Source organism: Sminthopsis crassicaudata, chromosome 4 (assembly GCF_048593235.1).
Source record: "Sminthopsis crassicaudata isolate SCR6 chromosome 4, ASM4859323v1, whole genome shotgun sequence".
In the NCBI taxonomy this organism is placed as follows: domain Eukaryota; kingdom Metazoa; phylum Chordata; class Mammalia; order Dasyuromorphia; family Dasyuridae; genus Sminthopsis; species Sminthopsis crassicaudata.
In genome coordinates this window covers 258,127,249-258,151,979 of record NC_133620.1, presented here as the reverse complement: position 1 = coordinate 258,151,979, position 24,731 = coordinate 258,127,249, and the positions used below count along the sequence as shown (strand labels likewise).

At 32.3% G+C, this 24,731-nt stretch overlaps 1 protein-coding gene and 1 long non-coding RNA gene across 2 annotated transcripts in view; one reads left to right on the top strand and one right to left on the bottom strand.

The window, feature by feature from the left end:
• The window catches only part of LOC141566276 (uncharacterized), a 141,265-nt gene extending 126,724 nt beyond the window's left edge, over positions 1 to 14,541 (top strand). Inside the window, exon 3 of the long non-coding RNA XR_012489271.1 lies at positions 14,423 to 14,541. This is a non-coding gene — a long non-coding RNA (uncharacterized LOC141566276). The remainder of the gene's footprint in view (positions 1 to 14,422) is intronic.
• The window catches only part of DST (dystonin), a 570,187-nt gene that overhangs the window by 360,663 nt on the left and 184,793 nt on the right, over positions 1 to 24,731 (bottom strand).

Genomic DNA, 24,731 nt, shown 5'->3' with positions numbered 1-24,731 from the left:
AACTTATGCTATCTAAATTCATCTAGTCTCTCCCACTTAAAATAATATCACTTTTTCATCATTTATCAAATCCCTATCACATTTCCCAAAGCACCTACATAAAATATTATCTTTCTTCAATCCCTTTTCAACCCCAGCCCCATTTCTCTCAGAAAAGAACCTATTTTGCTTTCACTTTTATTCCCATATTATTGCTATCTCCTGGTTGTCCTAACCTCTCACAAATCTTTCTGGGTTCCCTGGGTTTATAGGAATTTTCTCCTCTAGTCCCCTATTTATTAACATTGTCCTAGTGCCTAAAGGCTTCTTCTCTCTATACTTTCATTTGAAAACCTTAGATATTTTCATTGTTTCAGTTATCACCTTTTTGCTGGTAACTTTCAGCTTACATCTCCAATGAGAATCTTTCTCCTGAAGTCCAGTTCTGTATTTTCTATTGCCTCTCAGACATATCTATATCAAAATAACACTTAAAATATAATGTCAAAACCTGAACTCATCTTCTTCTCTTCTATCCCTGATCTTCCTTCTAACTTTCTCATTATCATAATCACCTATGATCTTTTTTATTTTCTTCCCTTTTCCTCTATATTCAATTAGTTATCAGGTCCTGTCAATTCCACCTCCAAAATTTCTCTGCTATCCATGCTTTCCTTTTAATTTCCATTGACTCCAGGGCATTGTTGTTGTTTGTCCCTCATTCTCAAAAAAGACCAATAACTGGCCTTCCAGCTAATCCCCATTTTTCTTCCTTTAGAATTAGTTGGTCATTCACACCAATGGTTCTTAACGTGTGGTCCAGAGAATCCTGAGGGTCTCTGAAAACCATTCAGACATTCTATAAATTCAAAGATAGTTTTTATTTCTAATATAGCAAATACCTAGAAATATAATTTACATAACAAAAACTCTTTGGACAGATTTTCAATAATTTTAATGGTATAAAGATACTGAGAACAAAAGTTTGGGAACCACCATTACCAAAGATCTGATGACAACACTTTCCTACTTTAAAATTTACCATTGTGGTATATGAATATTATGGAATATTATTGTTCTATAAGAACTAGTCAGGCAGGATGATTTCAGAAAGACCTGGAGAGATTTACATAACTGATGCTAAGTGAAATGAAGAGAGTACCAGGAGATCATTATACACAGCAATTGCATGATTATATGATGATCAATTCTGATGGACATGGCTCTCGTCAACAATGAGGTGACTCAGACTCCAATGGTCTTATGATTCAAAGCCATCTCCCCCCGGAGAGAGGACAATGGGAACTGAATGTGGACCACAACATATTTTCATTCTCTTTGTTGTTGTTTGCTTGCATTTTATTTTCTTTCTCATTTTTTTTTCCTTTTTGATCTGATTTTTCTTGTGCAGCAAGATATTTGTGGAAATATGCATAGAGGAATTGCACATGTTTAACATATAGTGGATAACTTGCTGACTGGGGGAGGGCATGGGAGAAGGAAGGGAAAATTAGAGCACAGGGTTTTGTAGGGATGAAAGTCAAAAATTATCCATGTGTATATTTTAAAAATAAAAAACGTTTAATTAAGAAAAAATAATTTACCATAGTTCCACATTGTCTTTAAAAAGGAAAAACCTCTCTAGCTTGAATTTGAGCATAATCACAAACCAATATATCTTTCCTATCTTAATTCACTCTGTTCCCCTTTACATCTTTAATGTTTATTAACTGGTTCAATCTCACTATTCTCTAATTTTGTATGACCCTTTTCTAACTCAATGGTTTTACAAAGACCACTCTCCAATTGCAGAAAAATATTCACTGCCACCTCCATTAACTGACATCCTATCCCACCTTCAATGCCGAATCACTCCTCTGTGAAATCTTATTTGATCCCTAGCTAAAAGTAATATCTCCCTTCCTAGAAACTCTAAAATAATTCTGCTCCCTCCATTGTACTGATTTGTTTTCTAATTTGCAATTATTTCTATGTGTTTCATTTCCCTCACCTTCACCATTTGAGAGTGAGCTTTTATTATTATATATTACATAGTGGATGATCAATTTAAAAAGTGCCTTTGATTTTACAAAGTGAATTCTAAATCTTGCTCTATTATGTCATCATAGAGAAAATCTGTATTGATTGGTTAGAGAAGGGAAAGGAGGATCACTGAATTATACTTTTAGGCCAAATATAGCAAACTATTTAAAAATTCAAAAAACATTCTTAGTTCACACATACAAGAACAGGCCTCATAGTATGCTGAACCCTACGTTAGGATAATTATCAACAATAATGGTATGATGATTATAAATTGTTACTTAATTATTTTCTTTCATTTATTAGCAGCTTTCTTCATTTAGTAAAAAAAATCTATTGGTGCATGTCATAAAAATATTATGATTCTGATGCAGCTGCTTTACTCTATAAATTTTCAATCCATACCTGATGCACACAGGCAATGTTTTATTTAATCCATAGTTAGTCAACTTTCAAAAAGAAGTCCTCTTAAAATATAATGCTCAGAAAGGAAATCAAGATTAAATATTTCTGCAGAATGAATCACTTCTAATATATGAAAAAAGGAAGTCAAAATCTGATTTGTTCTCATGAACTTTGAAGAAAGCAGAGATTAAAATGAGATGTAATAAATCACTAATCTGTCTCACAACTTTTTTGGGAAAATCTGTAACCCAAATCTTTAGCAAAATTCGTACAACAAAAAGCAAAGTGGAACTGAAAATATTACTATTCAATACCACTAATTTGCTACTAACAGGAAATCAACACAAAGATATTATGTGGGTTGAAACATGAGCTCATGAGAGCATGCTTTCATATTTATCTCATTTCCTTATTTTTTGGAGGTCAGGTCCTTCTCTTTATCTCTACACATAACTCCCATTGACAAGCATGGAAGTCAGATGCAGGAAAAGGGCATCCTACTAGAAGGAAAATGTGTGTATCCTCTTTAATGTTGCTTGCTACCTGGATCCTTGCCAACATAGGATATAAACCCCCATTCATGATGTGCTGGATAATTCATCTATCACAACGAATTCCAGATTTTTGAAAAAGGTCAAAATTCAACTTGAGAATAGGAAAATCATTATTCATGAAGAAATTCAGCACATGTAGCAATGCCCTATAGTATAGTACAGAACTATGGAAATTGTTCCACAGTATTAGTCCACAATATAATACTTGAGCTAATGGGAAAATCTATGTTTCAAAAAATCTCTAAGATATCAGCTGTGACATTAAATAGGTGTTAGAAGTAACAAGGCCTTTCAGAAATGGCTTTTCATATTAATGCCACAATCTTACTTGATTGGATGAATTTCCTTTTGCCTCTCAGAAAATGTTTTCTAAGACTAACTTTCTTAGCATACCTTTATTCTCAAATGCTAGTAACACTACTGAATGTGATACACACACACACACACACACACACATATATACACATACATGTGTGTATATATATATGTATATATATACATATATATATATATACACACACACAAGATAAGTACATACCTAGATTGAATATTTTCAATTCCATATGAACTGATTCCTCACTTTTTTATTTTCCTTTTTATTATTTTTTTCCCTGAGGCAACTGGGGTTAAGTAACTTGCCCAGGGTCACACAGGACGTGTCAAGTGTCTGAGACCATATATGAGCCCAGGTCCTCCTTACTTCAGGACTGGTGCTCTATCCACGGTACCAACTAGCTGCCCCTGACTCCTTATTTTATATATATATATATATATATATATATATATATATATATATATATATATATGTCATTCGACCTCCAAACAATTTTTGTTCATGATTCATCGTGGTATAAAAGTAAAGACTGTGGTAAAAAAATAATAATAATAAATAAATAAATAAATAAAATTATCAAAATCTGTACCAGTAGATTCTAAACAGTTACAATTTATTCTAAAGTTGGAGGGCCTGAGTTCCAATCCAGATCTAAAGCTTACAATCAGTTTGATTTTGGGTACTAGGTCTCAGTTTCCTCAACTGTAAAAACAACAGAGTTGGACTCTGAGATCCCTTTAAGCTTTAAATATAAAATTCTACAAAGGGGGAAAAACTTCAAGTATGAATACAATCAAGAGAAAAGCTCTTTGTCTGAGGACTACCTTAAGTTTTAGAGAGGATCATGACCAGGTTATATTCATGGTGATGAATTTTGTTGGTCATAGCTACTCTTAAAAACTGTTTACTCATTTAAAGAGTGGCTGTGTCCCGTGGAAGTGAAAATCTAAGGGAGATCTTTAAGTGAAGTAGTAAGAGGATCCTTCTATTGCCTTGTCTCCCAATACACGATTTATAGCACCATTTAACCAGTAAGAGGATCCCTGTCACATGAATAACAAAAGATGAAAGTCAAAAGGGCCAGGATTCCATTTCATTTAGCTACCTAAATCATCCAGGGGAATAAAAACAGCACCAAAATCAAGATTTTCTAGTTACTCCAACTTAATTCTTTTCCTGCCTACATTTAATAAGAATCACTTTTAATGCATGAAATTAGGCTAATGGATTAGACTAACTACACTAAATGTGTGTGCCTTAAAAAGAAAGCACAAAGCACTCAAGAGCAATATTTATTTTATTAATCTCAAATGGGATACATAGAAATCAAGTAGATCTGTGACTATTTCTGATGGAAAATTTGAGACAGATAATAATCCAATTCTAAAATCTCTATTCAATTATTCAATCAATCTAAAAGCATTTACTAAGTAGTTACTGCAGCAGCTAGGTAATGCAGTAGGCAAGAGTGCCATCCTGAATTCAGGAAGACCTGACTTCAAATTTGACCCTCAGATATTTCCTACCAGTGTGACCCTGAGCAAATTACTGTTTGTCTCAGTCTCCTCATCTGTAAAATGGAGAAGAAAATGGAAAACACTCCAGTACCTTTACAAATAAAGCTCCAAATGGGTTGAAGAGTCAGATACAACTAACTGCCTAAACAAGTGGCTATTATGTTCTAAAATTTTGTATAAGTATAGAGAGGCTTGTATAAGTATACAGAGAATAAATTTACAGTGAATACAAATAAAAAGTAATAAAATGAAAGATAATTCAGGGGGAGGATACCAATAGATAGATGCAAAATGTAACTCATATCAATTAATCAATCAAGCATTTATTAAGTACCAGACATTGTGCTAAGTTCTGAGAATACAAAGACAAAAATGAAACAGTCCCTGTCTTCAAGAAGCTTACAATCTATTAAGGGAAGGCATTTATAATATTCTAGCAAAGTTTCACTGTGACAATAATGGTCAAGAATCCCTGAAAGAAGATCATTTTTCCACAATCTGCTAATGTAGATCATTAAAATGTCTTTGTGTGTGAAAGCTGTTTTTATTACTTATTTCACATTTTATTATATACATATATTATGTAAATATATTATATATTACACATATTATATATTATACCATTCCCTTTTCATTATGGTAATAATAATAATAGTAATAGAGATGCCCAAGTTCCTTAAAGTTCACAAAGCAAATTTACTATATGCATGTTCTGATTTGACAGAAGGAAATAGTTGAATAACACCATTTTAGAAAATACCACTTTAAACTAGGCCTGTGGCCAAAAATATCATATGCAGCAAAATTATCTATAATTTTCAATGAGAAAAGATGGATATTCTATGAACTTGAAGATGTTTCAGAACCTTCTATCAACCAAACCTGAATTTAACAGAAAATTTAACATATCAGAGCCAATATCAAAGAACAATTTTAAGGAACTGAACACGGTCAAACTGTTTAAACATGGACAAATTGTTTATGTTTTTAATACACGGGAAATGTATATTTTATATTTAAGATTTACATCAACAATAAGGTAAGGTCAAAAGAAAAATTGGCAGAGTAAAGGTAAAAATAGTAATCATATTAGAAAAACAGACACAGAAGCAAAATTTAATTAAATTTAATTTTAAAATTAAAATTAAATTAAATTAAATTTAATTAAAAAGTCAGCAGGGATAGGAAAGATGTGTATATCTGGGGTCTGTATGTGTGTGTGTGTGTGTATATATATGTATATACACACACACACACACATACACACACACATAAATGTATCTTTTCTTAACTGTAGCTTACTTGGGGATGAGGTGGACGATGAAAGGGAGACATGTGTCTATATGTGTGTGCATATATGTGTATGTATATATCTACATGTGTATTTATAAATTTATCCTTTCTAAACTATAGCCTGCTTGAGAGTGGTGAGAGGGATGAATGGGGGGGAAAAGAATAGTAAAAAAAAAAAAGTGTGCAGCAGAGTACAAAAGAATTTTCGAAGTAAAGGAAGTAAAGAAAAGACTTAATTTCCTTTCATTGAAAAGAATTTTTAGGTGGAAGAAAATGGAAGAAAATTGCTGATGTAAAATAGAATTTAGAATTTTGGAACTTCAAAAGCTCTTAAAGATCAACTTTATCATTTTGCAAATTATTTAAATGAAGCCAAGAAAAGCAAAGTGATTTACAAAAATAAAAAATATAACTAATAGAACCGAGACTAGAATTTAGAACTACTACTTCCCAGTTCAGCTTGTGTATGTACTCTCTTGCGCACTGTCTCTGTCTCTCTTTCTGCCTTCTCTCTCTCTCTCTCTCTCTCTCTCTCTCTCTCTCTCTCTCTCTCTCTCTCTCTCTCTCTCTCTCTCTTTTAAATAAAATACTTAAATTGGGATTTCAAGGGAAGAAAATAAGAGGGAGTGGATATAATGTAACTCCTATAACTATAGATAAAACAACAATCTACAAATGGGAGTTCAGTTACTATATGAGGATGATTTAAAAATTGCCTACCAAGTTCTACTATAAAGTTCATACCTTCAGTTTACTCTGATTTTCCTCATTTTTATAAAAATACAGTTTAAGTTGAATAATTATGTATATGTATATGTATGTATTTGGAATATATACATATGTACATATATGTATAGATATAATAAAGATTTTAGAAGAGTAATAGATGTTCTAAAAATTCTGGCCCCTTTCCATCACTTTATAATTAGCACTGAAGAAACATAAAGGCAAAGAAATTGGGACTTTTTTATTTCAGTGTCAGAATAACATGGTAAAAAACATTTTATAATGAACCTTTCCATACTCAGGCTGATCCATAATCTCTTACTGTACAAACTGACAGACTTTGCATTTTGTTGGCATAGTCTTTAAAAAATTCAGATAGCATCCATGCCATGATGGGCATCAAAGTAGGACTTTTGTGGATACAAACTAGGCAATTCATAAAAAACATATTCCTATATCATAACTGCCACCTAGACTATATGAATGAATGCAAGTCATTGAGTGACTTGTCTTCTATAAAATCAATTCTTTCTAAATTCAACTCATGGTTAAAAAAGCAACATGAGGTTCTATATACTGAATGTATTTATTCTTCAAAACAAACAATCAAACAAACAAAAGCAGACCACACAAGGCTCAAACATTTGTCTTTAAATGCACCAGTAACAAAGTCTGAGGACAAAAGGATGCCAATAAGCTAAAAGTGAAAACAAAGAAAATAGTTGCAAGTTAACAATGTCTGCTAGATATAATAAGGGAGAAAAAACTCATGTGTTCAGTTTTTATAACCTAATAAAAATAAGATCACAAAATACTTTTTAAAAAAATAATCATACATAGTCCTAGGACCTTGGATTCATGAAGATGGGGGTTCAAATACTACCTTTCATACATACCGGCTTTGTGACCATGTTTTCATTTTATCATTTAATGTACCTAGGCAACTCTTTAAGACTTTATGTTTTAAAGTTTTTGATAACATTCAATTGCATTAGGAATCCCCTGTACCATTTTGGTTTGTTTTTGTTTGTTTTGTTTCTTAGTTGGAATGGGAGAGTGTGAGATTATATTGGGATTAAATCACTTGTCCAGGGTCATACAGCTAGTGTCTGAGATCAAATTTGAACTTGGGGACTCCTTACTCCGAGGCTGGTATTCTATTTGCTGCACCACCTAATTGCCCTTAGGGTTGGTTTTGTAAAGTAGGAGTTCCCTACACGGGTTAATTGAAATTCTAGGCATGCGTGTGTGTATATATATATTTGAATAATTTTGTGTTTGTGTGTATATATGTGCATCCTTTTCACCATCCTTCATTCACTTACTCTGATTTATATTCCTCTGTCTCTATGGCATTAAATGAAAATATATTCTTTCCAAAAGCATACCAAATTAAGCTAACCAAAGCTTTTGGGATTAGGAACATTTAGGATTAAAACGACCATATTGAAGTAAGCAGAACTAGAAAGACATTGTACATAGAAACAGCGATATTGTGTAATGAATAACTATGAATGACTTAACTCTTTTTAGTAATAGTAATCCAAGACAATTCCAAAGAACTCATGATGAAAAATGTTATCCACCTCCAGATAAAGAACTGATAGAGTCTGAATGTTCATCGAAGCATACTTTTCTTTTTCTTTTTACTTTCTTTTGCAACTAATATGGAAATGTGTTTCATATGATGGCATATGTCCAACTTACATCAAATTGCTTGCCTCTTAATGAAAGAGAAGGAATTTGGAATTCAATTTTTTAAAATTAATGTTAAAAATTTGCATGCAATTGGAAAAAATTAACTATTTGTAAATTAGTCACATTGTACATATCAAGAATAAGAGGAAAAGAAAATTTAATTCACACAGAAGACAAGAAAGAATATATTCTGTTCTTCACTGGTAGTCTTCAAGTTAACACACTAAAAATAATGCATTAAACAATGAAACATTTATGATTAATAAATAGAACACACTTTTCATGGAAAATTAAGTAAACTTCATCCAATGATGGATTCTTGACTTGAGAGAAGAAAGATTAGTTCAAACCAGAGTAGACTTATTTTGTCAATATTGGATTACTCAGTGTGGCAATGCCAAAACACATTCTATCAAATCACATCAGAAATGTTCTTGTAATAGAACTTGAACCTCACTCTTTGTGACTCCAAGAACTATATTCTGTCCACCATTCTACAAAGACTCTCTTATTGAGTTTTTACTAACCTGAGTATTATGCTAGTTATCTATCTTGCTGAGTTGTTGGATTAGCTCTTTGAGGAGTAGGGGAATGACAATCTAAAAAACAAGGTTTTCTGTCACCATAAATAACTGAGTAATTGGCAGTTTGGGTATAACTTTTTGATTTGCAAGTTGGCAGAGTATTTAATACCTTCACTAAGCCTAGCTAATGGCAGTACATATTTTCTGTGAGGTTGAGATGTCACGTCATTCCACCAGCTCTCTCATTTCCCTATTTTGTAACCCAATTAAGTTGATAAGAATTTCTAATAAGTCTTCAATTCTTAGTAACAAAGGTAACATTTGGAAGTTGAGAATGCATTATCCATACCTCTTGGAACACTCCCAGGTCCAACTTGTCCAACCATACAACATTATCTGTATTTAATGGAATATAGGTTACTCTCTGAAATATGAATGCCCAACTTAAGAAAATAACAAAATATAATCAGCTGCCACAACAGGAATCTCATATTCCTTCTCTTGATTCTACCACTGGATGATGCTACTCAGGAACATGGGAGGTTTTGTTTTTGTTTTTATTTTTACTGTTATTGCACTTGAAGTGGGGAAAGAGAGAAGGCAACGGAGTTGATAGGAGGTCGAAGAAAGAAATCTTCTCTCACTCTGGTTAGAAAGAGGGAGAATGGAAACAGGAAGAGAAAGACAGACAAGAAGAAGAATTAGAAACAGGAAAGAATGAGGAAAATAGATGAGGAAAAGGTAGTTACTCTATAATCCTATTATTATGAAAGAAACATCTATGAGAAGGAAGCATAAAAAGAAGGTTCTCTCAACACAAGAGCAGGATAAAGGGTGATAAGGCATATGACTGTATTTGCACAAGAATAGCTAGATGAGCAATGTGTTCTCTGATTTCCTGTTTTTATTCAAGTTAAAACCTGAGGTACATTTTCCCAAAAAACAATGAGAAAGTATATAGGCCTGTCTTGGAACCTAATAACTTGAATTTCTGTTATCCAAATATTCTAACTAGATGCTAAACTCAAATTTTTAACGTGGCTGAAATATAACTGTTATCTCTCTAAATTTCAGAACTCTGAGGCAACTAATTAGTTGCCCCACCCTAGTTTTGACTCTTGACTATTTAGAAAAAGAAACTAAAATTAACTACCAGCTGACAAGAAAACTTAGGACAACTGTTCTTAGGCATATGATTGGGTATAAAAGATCTTCATTTCTAGCAATTTATAATGACATCGCTATGAAAAGGTCTGTTGAAATTAAAAGTTTTTTTTCTGACACAAACAAAACATGTGCATGTTGGAACTGGTATTTATCCTAATTTATGCTAATGGAAACATTTATAATAAATCCTCCCTTAATTTGTATAAAATAAACAAAAATTCTTAGCAGCCCTGTTCTTTCATAGCACCTGTCACCATAAAACAAATGCACAAAACACAACTATTTAATGGATTACTTCATTTCTAATTCAGCTTCTGTTTAAATCAAAGGGTTGGCTCATATTATTTTATCTAATAATAAAATTTGGTGACATTTTTAGCTTCTCAAAACTCAAATTACCTTTACAAAGCAAAATTTCAACTTAATTCTGATTAATTTTATTAGAAAAACAGAATAGTCATAGTTATGAATCCAAGATGAAAAACTTTCAGAGAAAAAAAAAGCCTAATGAATGAGGAAAAATAAGCCTGAAACAGTAGCAATATTCTTCTTAAAAAAGGACAAAGTTAAGGAAATGTATGCAGTAGAAAGTAAAATACTAATAGAGACTGGATATATTTGCAATTCAACATAACATAATTCAAACACTTATTAAGCATCTACTTTTACTGAGTATGATATCCATTACAAATTGCAAGATCTAAGCTTGAAGTACAAACATAACAAATATCTGTAAATATTTAATGACATTTTCAAACATTTATACATTAATGATTTCTGGCAACATTTCCAATGTGAAGTACTTTTCCATTTGAAGTACTAGATGAAAACCTGTACATATTGTATGTCCTTTATAACCACAGAACAATATTTATTTAACTAAGCAAAGTTAGATGCAATTACTTGTGTTTTAGTCTTTTAAAGTAATGTTTGCTTGTGAAACAAATAGAATCATAGAATCCTAGAAGTAGAAGAACTCAGACTTCATTTAGTCAAAATCTTTTTTGTAAATAAGGAAACTAAGATCTGGGAAGGTTTATTAGATTTGTCACACAACCCATTAGTGATAAAATTGAAGCTGCAATACAAGTTTCAACATTCTAGTGTTCATTCATTCATTCTTGCATTTTGTTTTCTTTTTTTCCCTCTCCTGAACCAGTGATTTTATCAGCATAAAAAGTTTCTAGTGTAGAATTCTTTCTACCAATGAGCATCAGTAACTACTCAATTTAGAGACTTAGAGAGTTTGGGGGAACATTAAAAGGTTAAGTGATTTGACCAGAATCACATAACCAATATATAGCAGAGGCAAAAGTTTAAACCAGATCTTTCCAATTTCTGAAGCCAGTTCTCTAACACTATTCCATGCTGCCTCTCTTGTTCCTTCCCTTATTTCCAAGGGGAAAAGCAAATACAACCAAATGAGTATTTCCTTAAAGCCAACTTCAAAATAAGGACTAAAGACTTCTCCAATAATGATTTTTTAAATATCAAATCATATTCCCTTGCAAAAATCATGAATGCGTGACAATTATCACTAATTGAAAAGAAGTTACTCCTCATCTTCATTTAGGATTAATCATGTTTATATGATTTCTTAGTTTAAGAAGAGACCACTAACTGTACTTGTTGAGAATATCTGAAGAAGGAGCAACATAATCAAGAAAGGTCTAAAATATATGCTAAATGATTTTCAATATTAGGTGGTACATGCACAGAGTCCTAGGCTTAGAATCTGGAAGAGTTCAGAACCACATTCAGTGTTGTCTGGACAAATCACAACTCCTCTGTGCTAGTATTCTCTTCTTAAAATGGAGATAAGGAATCCCCAACACTGTTGGGTTGTTTTTATGTTTTGTTTCTTAGTTGGAATGGGAGGGTCTAAAGGCAATTGGAATTAAATGTTCATAATCTTCCAAGATTGTTGTGAGGATTAAATGAGATTATATATATACAGGGTATTTTTTAAACCTTAACACACTACAAAGCTATTATTGTTATTATTACAATTATTATAAAAGAATGGATGTTAATAATTTGCATCATAAGTTTTAAAAGTGGAAAAAACTTTAGAGATCATGAAGCAGAATTCCCTAATATGGATACTATTAGACCTAAGTATCATTGAATCTAAGGAACATTAGGAAAATCTACTCTATCATCTTTGAAGTATGAATTAAATATTTTCAGCACACTTTCATTGTAGCTTTTCCTATGGATTTTTTCATTAGAATTGACTATTTGTATAAAAACTGGACCATTATCAAAGCACATAGCACATTTTTCACTATGCATAGGGTTTACTGTTATTAAATAAAAGAATCTTTATATTACCTTGCATATACCATTATATAAAAAATTATCTTTGTTGGATAAAAAACAGGACAGAGTTTTGGATAATAAGAAAAATGTTTTGAAAATAAAATGTAGATAGAAGAATTGGTGACTCTTTGTATTTCAAAACTAATATGGCTCTTTCATGACGATAGCTCATTGATACACACACACACACTCTCTCTCTTTCTCTCTCTCTCTCTCTCTCTCTCTCTCACACACACACACACACACACACACACACACACACACACACACACACACACACACACACACACACACAAAGAAAGAGACAGAGACAAAGATAGAACAACTTCCACCAATAATCCTTCAAAGCAAGATTCTGCCCTCTTACCATGTCAGCAGCCAACCAAAAGAAAGCTCTTAATAGAGATACCTCTCTTTATCCTTATCCACAAAGCAGCACAAAATTTCCCTTAACCACATTTGGCAAAGACATAGCTTCAGCTGTGATTTTCAGAAGGGAAAACAACTACAATAGACAAAAGCCCATCAAAGCTAGCCCTGGAGAAATAAAAAGCCAATCAGTTCTCAACTACTGAATCATTTGCCAAAATATGAGCTTTCTGTGGCTGGTACTCTGCAGTGTTGTCTACAATGGAAAAATAAAAATACATTACACATTTATATAAAAATCAATATTGTATTCATTATGACTTGAAAAATTATTTACAAAAATAAAGGTCTGGAATAGATTTTAATGAATAGTAATAACAGCACATGTTAATATGAAACTGTAAGATTTACAAAGCATTTTCTCACCATGTGTTAGTATCATTATCTTCACTTTACAGATGAAGAAACTAAGGCTCAGAAAAGTTGTAGTAGTGATTTTTCCCATGAAAATCACTAGTCAAATTTCAAAACCAAGATTTGGTACCAGATCGTTAAAGACCAGTATTCTCTTCACTTTCATTCCATCAAAGAAAATGCAAGCAACCCAATTTAATAATCCTAAAATAAATCAGGTTTTAAGTCTCATTTTTCTTTCCATTGTTTCTCTCTAGATTGTTTTGGTTGGCTTAAGGGTAAAAATAGAGGCAGTTCCAGCATAGAAAAGCACCAGTTTGAATGACCCTATTACTAGTGTCCTTTTCCTTCCTAGTTCAGATCTTTTGGAAGCACAAATATATACTTAGTAAATAACTTAATCTTGAGGTTTTGCAACTAGATATAGAAGAACAGGGGTTTTGGCATTGTTTACTTGTAAGGGTACTAAAGACAAGACCAATTTTAGACAAGCTACAAAGATGATTAGAAATGTGTCCATGAGCACAATTAAGTTAATGAAAAGCTGATTTGTGAATTCCTTATCATTGTAATATGTAACCATTCAATAGCCAAAAACTATTTCAAACAGAGAAATAATATAAACATAAAGCTCTTATTGGAATCTGAAGAGGAAGAAAAGACTACTTATTGAAAATTCATTTTCCAAAGTACATATCAAGAATCTACTTTCTTGTAATAAGACTTGCACATAAATACCAGCATCAATTCCACCTGGAAGACCTAGAGAATTTACAATCATATAAGTCTTTTTCCCTTATGCATCATTATGAGTGTCTATATCACCTATATAACAACAAACTACTTCATTAATCTCTCTTGAGGGATCATTATAACTATGTGGATAATTTACATGTAACTTTTTATTTTTTTAATAAATTATAGCAGAGTTGCATTGATCCAATAGATAGAATCTAAGATGATTAAGAATGAAAAGCTAAAAGCCAAAAATTCACAACAACCTCAGCATTCCCAGTCTAATAAACTTTACAGCTAGGTCTCTTAAGGCTCCACTGATTTCAAATTTCCTATTTTCAGAAAAATGTGAATCAAGTCAATTTAACGTTCTAACAATCAAAGTTGTCCAAAAACATACCAAGAATGAGCACTGGACCTCTGGGAGCCGATTCTCCGTTTTACTATTATGTGGGGTTAGGTAAGTCACATCATTTTTTTATGGTTCAATCATTCAATAAATATTAAACATCTATTGTCTCAGGCACAGTGCTAATCAGTAGGGATACAAAGAGGAAAAAATGTCCTCAAAGAACTTAAAATCTAAATGAAAAATAGAACGTGTAATAATCATACACTATGTACAAACAAGATATATAAGAGATAATAAACAGAAGAAAGACACAATAATTAAGATGATTTGGGGCAGACTTCCTATAGAAAGTGGGATTTTTGTCTGGGACTCAGAGGAAGCCAGGGAAGTCAGAACCAAAGGGAGTGGGTTCCCGGAATGGGGGATAGCTAGAGAAAATATTCAGACTCAAAAGACAGTATATTTTGTTCATGGAACAATCAGGTAACCTGTTCTCAATTTCCACAGTTTTAAAATGAGAGTGTGATCATGTGATCTTTAATGTTAATTGCCTGTTAAAAAAAAGCCCCAGGGACCCCCTATTCCCTTTAAGAGCAAACATAAAATTCTATTTAACATTCAGAGCTTTTCAAAATTTGGCCCCTTCCTATGATTCCAGACTTATAACTTTCTTCTCCCCTTTCTGCTACCACTTAATTAGTTCAGTGAAACATTCCTCAAATAAAATATATGTATTTCTCATCCTTGGAATGCTCTCCCTCCCCATTTTCTCCTTCTGGTTTTCTTCAAGTCCACCTTCTACATAAAGCCTTTACCAACTCCTCCTTAATGCTACTGCCTTCCCTCTTTGATTATCTCTTACTTATTGTGCCTATATATTGTTTGGACATAGTTGCTTTCATGCTATTTCTCTCATTAGACAGTGAGCTCCTTCACACAGCGACTCTTTTAAAAGAGTCTCTCGTGTTATTACAGTACCTAACAGCACTTAAATGTTATTGACTGATAGACTGATCTGTATCCAATATATCTTTTCAGAATTATTGAATTTTACTTTCATTCATCTGCTTTAAATTCCATCCAAACTAGCCAACTGTGTCCTTATTGGCTACTCCCTCCACCAGAAATATGTTGCCTCCTCAACTCTGCTTCTGAGGATCCTTGGTTTTCTTCAAGTTCAAGTAACACCTGCTACATGAGCCCTTTCCCGATCCTTCTAACTTAGTGTCTTGCCTCCCCTGGAAAAAAAATCATTTTGCATTTGTTTCTCTGTGTACATGCTAAATAACTTAATATCTAAAAGATGTTGCTCTGTCCTCTTCTCCCCCAATAGAATTTAAGTTTCTTGGAAGTATGAAGTGTTTTATCATTGTCTTTATATAGCTGGTACTTAGTACAGTGCCACACTTAGTAAATGCTTATTGTAAGAAGGAAGGAGAGATGAAGGAAAGAAAGGGAGGAATGCAAGAAAACAGGCAAGATGGAAGGAAGGAAAGAAGGGAGGGAGGAAGGGATAGAAGGAAAGAAGGAGAGAGGGAAAAAAGGAGAGGGAGGGAAGGAGAGAAGGAAGGAGAGAGGGATGGAGGAAGGGAAGAAAAAAGGAGGGAAGGAGAGAGGGAGAGAAAAGATCTTTTCTCAAGCAGAGGATGAATGATCATTTTGTCAAGGCTATTTCATAAATAATATGTTCATTAAGTATGAATTTGAACTTGCCAACTTCTGAGAACCTCTCCAAACAATGAAATGTTTGTTATAGTAGAGAACCAAAAAACAGTATTATAATATCTCAAATTTAATTAATTTCAAAATAAATTATTGATTTATGGTATTGATTTAATAATAAATTTAAATCGCTAGTTGTAGTTTTTCCATATCTTAGTGCCTTTACATTTTATTTAACCTTTTGATTTATGACATGTAAATCCCAACATTTGTGTTGATCCAACTTCAAGTTTCCCTATAGTCTCTTCCTAAATTTTAACTTTTGATTTTCAGGGAAGAAAATAGTCTGATGTTGCTATTCTAGATTTTATAAGTGATGATAACAAAGGTAGGGTCCCAGGTAATTATTGCACAAGACTGAAATGGGGCTATCACTTTTCACTGTAGAGTTTCTCACTTTTAGCCCCAACAAACTAAGTGAGCTTCCCTCTTTATACATCTTTACTAACCTAAATATTTTATTTAGCTATGAATTTTAGGAGAATTTAAGTAGTTTCATATTCAACTTTTCAGCCTATATCAACCAAAAAGTTGACACATCTTCCCATAAAGTGCTGGTGGAAATTTTTCTGAAGTCAAATTTGAAAATAATAAATAAAAGAATGTCTTTGAAATGTGGATAACAGAAAAGCAATTTTATAAAATATATATATGGCTCAATTTACATTGTAAAAAAATTTCATCATTTTCAAAGACATTTTCCACTAGAAAGATAGATAATTTATATTAATTTTTAAAGGAAAATTCCTGATTTCTCTCTAAGCATTTCAGTAACATTTAGCACAGTGCTTTGCATACAGTAAAATAAATTATCTTAATCCATTTATCTTTTAAGCCAGAAGTTCTAGAAATAGACATTCCAATATTTCATGTTGAAAATCTTCATTTGTATAATTGTGGAATTTGGAACATAGCAATTCAACTATGCAGATGTCAACCTAGGGTTACCAGAGGATTTGTTGGTGTGTTCATGTGGGATGGGAGAGAGATTCTATTACTCACTAATCTTTGGCAAAGGGTAGAAAAACATTTTCTAAAATCACTATTTTTTCACGAAATGATAATTTTATCAAGGACAAAAAATGGAGAGCTATCTGAAATAGTATAACTTAACTTAGTGAAATGGAGTTTTCCCCTGATCATCTGGTCAACAACATCTGAAACAATGCCTGATTTTCCCATCTCCAATATTATATATCACTATCAGTTAGCTTTTCATTATCTATATTAAGGGGTGGTTTTCATGGATTAAAAAAGACAAAAATCTAAATTTTCTCTTTTAACCAAAGCAGAAATTTCAACCTGCTGAAAGAAGCAATACAGTATTGACAATGTTTCAGCATTTCTCCCTATCCCTTCCTATCCTTCAGAAGAAGTATAAATAGGCCCTGAAATGACCAAAATATACATCAAAATGGAAAAAGGAGAGAAAAATAAAATATATTGGATAAATCCCAAAGTGACTAATTAGTCTCTGAGCATGCCAGAACAGACTTTCTTTCTGTACAAAAGACCCCAAATGACTCAAAGCAACAAAATATTATTATTTTTCCATTTTTAACTTTAACATTAAAACAAGGTTTATTAAATAAAAATTAAGTCTAATATCATATGGTTCTAAATGCAAATTTATCGATATTTCTTATTTTCTCCCCCCAAAAAAGCCAATGAATTATATGTTGGTGTTTTTCATTATAATTAGACAAAATGGCTCTTATTGAAATTGTTATGCTTCCTTGACTTTTGGTCCATTTGAGATGAAATGTGATGCTAGACCTCATTTAAAAATTAAAGTAAAAGAATATAATCAAGCAAGAAGGGTCCTTGGAAGGCATCTCATCCTACCCCTGGAGAGGTAAACATCTACTGAAAATACCTAACAAAATGGCAATATCAAGGTCAAAACTCAAATTTCTGGACTTTAGCAAAAGTTTTTTTTTTTTTTCCACTACTTCATGCGATCTTGAAATGCTATAAAGAAACAAATAAATCATCTTACAGGCTATATGTTAAGGCAAGTCTTCCTAGGATGTGAAAAAGAGGATTTTTATTTGGGTGGAAGCTGGACTAGATGAAATCTAATGGTCCTTTCAACTTTGAGATTCTATGAACACATAAGCTGAAAATGTTTATAATCACTATGAGTAATCAAAAAAGCCAATATGGCTAATTCCTGCCCATAAATGATTCATACAATGGCACTTCATCTTGATGTAACAAAGTTTATCTGAATTATCTTTTAAAATTATCTTTTCAATCTATGTTACCATTGCTATGTTTGTAATGCTTCTGAGCATTACATGTAAGAATATATGTGTGCAGTGGGGGAAATCCCAACCCACATTTCCCCTCTCAATTGCCCAGGTCTAGCACCAGGAATTTCTACAATTGCTTGGTCCAACTTGGCCTGATAAATCTTCCACAAGCATGGTATTAACTGTGTCAACAATTGAGTAATCTGAGAAGTGATTTAAAAAAAAAAGCCATATGGATTTTGCTACTGCTTCCAGGAAGACCATAAGAATTTAGTTCTGTGTCCGCCTGGTGAAGCTGCTCTATTACACATCACTAGCCTGGGCAGCACCTGGCCTTGAGATCCAACTAATCTGAAGGTGACTGTATCTCCAGAGACAGACATACTGGAGTCTAGAGCAGCTGCACAGAAATAATTGCCAAATGAGTAGTAGAAATTCTAAGTGTTATAAAAAATCCAGAAGCAAGAAAAATAAGAAGGAATATACTATCTGTATTCAGAGGGAAAAAACCAGATAGACGAATGGAGAAAATGGTTTTACATGTACATAAACATTTGTGTCCAGTGGTAGCCATCTTTAGAGCAGTGGGGAAAGGGAAGGGTGAAAAATTACATGGTAATTTTACTATATATTTAAAAGGAATAGCAAGTGTTGTACATAATAGATTTGCAGTTTCATGTATGGTCATCTACTACAAAAAAATCAAAGAAAAACAATTGTTTTTCTAGAATATCATCTACTATGTCTTTAAAATGACAGAAATATTATGGAAGTCCAAAGAATAAATTTAAGACAGAAAACTGTTATAATATTCTTATTCTCAAAATGATAAATTGTAAAATATAAAATAAAATATTAAAAAAATAAAGCCATGTGTGACTTTTATTTCAATCTCATATTCACAACTGCCAACTTTTCCACATTTTATAATTCTGGGTTATTTTTTTCCCCAACAAGTTAACAAAATCCAAGAAGATCATGGGCAATCGCAAACCTTGAAACTTGACAACATCTACCTGTGTTCTCTTGATTCTATTAATAAAATGACTACACAAGATTTTGCCCATAAACCAGACCCTTTAATTCAGTTCATTTTAGTTGAGTTTTGAGATTTAAGACCCAAAGAAAGCACAAACTTATGACTTTAAAAGTACTCAAGGGAAGATTCTTGTAGACAAGGTATCTCAAAAGTCTTAGTGCTATTTTAACCTTAACAGCTTAAAAATTTGCGAAGTCTCACAAAGTCAGTGCTCTTTTAAAATAACAAGCCAATAAAATTGAAGTAAAATACCACTACTAAGCATGATTCCAAAAAGGACTTTAAAAAAAAGAGGAAAAGGACTTATATGTACAAAAATATTTATAATAAAGAGTTCTTTCCTCGGTGTAAAGAATTGGGAAATTGAGGAGATACCCATCAATTGGAGAATAAATTGTGAATAAATTGTGGTGTGTGCTCATGATGAAATATTTTTGTTCTATAAGAAATGATGAGTAGAATTCTGTCAGAAAAACTTGGAAAATCTCCCATGAACTCATGCAAATTGAAATGTACTAATGTACAAAATAATAACAATGTTTTGAGAATATTAACTGTGAATGACTCTGCTATTATCAGCAATATAATGATTCAAGACAACTCTAAAGGACTTATGATGAAAAATGCTATGCATGCCCAGAGAAAAAATTGATTGTATATGAATACACATTGAAGCAAACTTTTTTAAAACTTTATTTTTCTTGAGAATTTTTTGGGGAGGTGGGTGTCTGTCTTCTTTCACAATATGATTTTTATGGAAATGTTTTGCATAACTTCAGATATGTCTTCTCAATAGGCTGGGAGTAGAGGGAGAAAATTTAGAACAAATGTAAAAAATTGTTTTACATGTAACTGGGGAAAAATAAAAATATTAAACAAAAAAAGGAAAAAATAAAATAATAAGCAGTCCTTCGATGGTTCAACATGAGGTTTGCTTTACACAAATAAAAGATTTTCAAGCATAACCAACACAGATTTTAAAAGCGTTCGGAATTTCTGACACTACTAAGTAATTCAAGTCAGTCAATATCAAACTAATCCACAGTCATTCTAGATGAAGTACAGATATCAGTTCTCAGATGACCAAATACTCTATACTCCTGTTATACACTGCAAATGCTGACATTGTGAACAGAACTAAAGACACAGACAGCTCAATACTTGTACTTATAAATAGAAGTCTTTGGAGTCTAAAATTCTTAAAATACTTCAAAACTCAAAAGGTTTACATCAGGAGATTCATCTGTGAATTAAACAATCATTAATAGCGAATTCAGATAGATTCTTTTCTCCTTGACCCTTTTTCAAATGGTTTGACATCAGAAATAAATCTAATTTACCTTTGAAAATGGGCAAAATGAGCAGCAGAATCAAGAGAACATTGTATACAGTAACAGTAATATTGTTTTAAGAATGACTTTGAGGGACTAAACATTTTGACTATTATAAATACACGAGGTATGGAAGAGGGAACAAAAAAAGAAAATTAAAGGTTTACTTTATTATATATTGAAAGGAATATCAAACTGTACATAACAGATTTACAACTTCATGTGCAATTATCTCTTTTATTATAGTATGTTATGGACATGCTTGTTTTGTTTCATAAATTAAAAATAAAATAATTTTTAAAAAAAGAAATTATATTAAAGAACATTCATTACCTCTTGTTTTTTTTTTAATTATAGCTTTTTATTTACAAGATATATGCATGGGTAATTTTTCAGCATTGACAGCTGCAAAACCTTTTGTTCCAACTTTTCCCCTCCTTCCCCTCATCCCCTCCCCCAGATGGCAGGTTGACCAATACATGTTAAATATGTTAAAGTATAAGTTAAATACAATATATATATATATATATATATATATATATATATATATATATATATATATATATATATATATATATATATATATACATGTCCATACAGTTATTTTGCTCTACAAAAAAAAAGAATTGGATTTTGAAATAGTGTACAATTAGCTTGTGAAGGAAATCAGAAATGCTGGTGGACAAAAATAGAGGGATTAGGAATTCTATGTAGTGGTTCATAGTCATCTCCCAGAGTTCTTTTGCTGGGTGTAGTTGATTCAATTCATTACTGCTCTATTGGAATGGATTTGATTCATCTCATTGTTGAAGAGGGCTACTTCCATCAGAATTGATCGTCATATAGTATTGTTGTTTAAGTATATGATGATCTTCTAGTCCTGCTCATTTCACTCAGCATCAGTTCATGCAAGTCTCTCCAGGCCTTTCTGAAATCATCCTGCTGGTCATTTCTTACAGAACAATAATATTCCATAATATTCATATGCCACAATTTATTCAGCCATTCTCCAATTGATGGGCATCCACTCAGTTTCCAGTTTCTGGCCACTACAAAGAGGGCTGCTACAAACATTCTTGCACATACAGGTCCCTTTCCCTTCTTTAAACACTGCTGGATCAAACAGTATGCACAATTTGATAACTTTTTGAGCATAGTTCCAAATCGTTCTCCAGAATGGCTGGATGTATTCACAATTCCACTAACAATGTATCAGTGTCCCAGTTTTCCCACATCCCCTCCAACATTCCACATTATCTTTCCCTGTCATTCTAGCCAATCTGACAGGTGTGTAGTGGTATCTCAGAGTTGTCTTAATTTGTATTTCTCTGGTTAAAAATGACTTGGAGCATCTTTTCATTTAGCTAGAAATAGTTTCAATTTCTTTGTCTGAGAATTGTCTATTCATAACCTTTGACCATTTATCAATGGGAGAATGGCTTGATTTCTTATAAATTAGAGTCAATTCTCTATATATTTTGGAAATGAGGCCTTTATCAGAACCTTTGGTTGTAAAAATGTTTTCCCATTTTATTGCTTCCCTTCTAATCTTGTCTGCATTAGTTTGGTTTGTACAAAACCTTTTCAATGTGATATAATCAAAATATTCTATTTTTGTGATCAATAATGATCTCTAGTTCTTCTTTGGTCATAAATTCCTTCCTCTTCCACAGGTCTGAGAGGTAGACTATCCTATGTTCTTCTAATTTATTTATAATCTCATTCTTTATGCCTAGGTCATGAACCAATTTGACCTTATCTTGGTGTACGGTATTAAGTGTGGGTCAATGCCTAGTTTCTGCCATACTAATTTCCAATTTTCCCAGCAATTTTTGTCAAACAGTGAGTTCTTATCCCAAAATCTGGGGTCTTTGGGTTTGTCAAACACTAGATTATTAAGGTTATTGACTATTTTGTCCTTTGAACCTAACCTGTTCCATTGATCAACTAGTCTTTTTCTTAGCCAATACCAAATGATTTTGGTAACCACTGCTTTATAATAATTTTAGATCCGGTACAAGTAGGCCATTTGATTTTTTTTTCATTAATTCCTTTAAAATTCTTGACCTTTTGTTTTTCCATATGAACCTTGTTGCTATTTTTTCTAGGTCATTTAGGGATCCACTAAAGAGATTTTTCTAAGATGCAGATCTGACCATATCACCACACTATTCATTCAATTCCCATGACTATCTCACAATCCAATCCCTTCCTATCTTTCCAGTCTTTTAAACCTTTCTCTACACTCTGTACTCTACCATCTATCGGTGGTATTGGCTTCCTTGCTATTTCTCCCCCTGTGATGCACTGTTTCCTGGTTCTAAACATTTTCTATCCCCTCGGCCCCAAATTTCTCTCTCTTCATTTCAATCTCCTGACTTTTTTGGCTTCTTTCAGACCCTAGGTAAAATAGTTGCTAATTTAAGAAGTCTTCCCTGATCTAGCGTCATTCCTCTGTGAGTTCTTTAAGAGCACTGGATGGGTTTTTGGTTTGTTTAGTTTTGCTTTTTTTAAAAATCTTTCTTTATATTCCCAGCACTTTCACAATGTCTGGAAGTGCTTATTGATTTGAGAAATGTTGTATTCAAAAATGTAAACATTCATATGTTCATCACTTTATTTTTAAGCTAAGAATCGTAGTATTTATCCTCAAAAAGGGAACTCTAATATGAAAAGGAAATTTGTTAATTAAGAATCTACTGAATATAGAAGAATTTATGAGCGAACAAGGTACAGAGAATATTATGAGAAGTAAAGCAAATAATTTTTATCATAATAAGTTTTAAAATTTGTTGCACAAACAAAACCAACATAACTAAGATTAGGAAGAAAAGAAAAATTTGGGGGGAATTTTTTTCCTCAAATGAATTTGATAAAGGGCTCATTCCTTAAATATATGGAAAATTAGATCAAATTTATAAGAATACAAGTCATTCCCCAACTAATAAATGGCAGAGAATATAAATAGAAAGTTTTCAGATTAAAAAAAAATCAAAAATGCCATGTTAAAAAAATTATCTATATATCACTACTGGTTAGAAAAATGCAAGTGAAAACAACTCTGAGTTACCACCTCACACCTATCAATCAGACTGATTAATATGACAGAAAAAAATAAAGAAAATGTGAGAGAAGATGTGGGAAATTGGCACACTAGTGCACACTTGGTGGAGTTATGAATTGATCCAACCATTCTGAAGAGAATTTTGGAATTGTGCCCTATGAGAAATCAAACCCTGCATACCCAGCATACCCAGAAATAACACTATTAGATTTATATCTCCAAAAGATCATCAAAAATTGAAAAAGACCTACAAATACAAAACTTAGCAGCTCTTTTTATGGGGGCTAAGAACTGGACATTAAGAGAATGCCCATCAATTGGAGAGTAGCTGAATGATTTGTGGTACATGATATAATGGAAAACTTATGTACTGTAAGAAATGATTAGCAGGATGTTTTCAGAAAAAAAAAGTTACATAACTTGATACAAAGTGAAATGATACAAAGTGGAGAACATTGTAAATATATATACATATACAGTATAGTGATCAACTGTGAATGACTTAGCTATTATCAACAATACATAGTCCAAGACAATTCCAAAGAATTCATGATGAAAATGCTTTCCACTTACAGAGAAAGAATTTATGGAGTCTGAATAGAGATTTCAGTAACATGCTTTTCTTAATTTCTTTTTTTTTTACATTTTATTTTGTCTGTGTTTATTCATAACATCACTAATATGGAAATTTGTTTTGCCTAAGTGCACAGGTTTAACCTATATCAAATTGTAAGCTGTCTTAGAAAGGGAGAAGGGAGAGGGAACAAGAGGATTTGGAAGTCAGTTTAAAAAAAATGTTAAAATGTATTTTACATGTAATTGGGGGAAAATAAAATAGTATTTTTTTAAAAATCTATGGAATAAGGATCAGAGAAACAGAACTCAAAG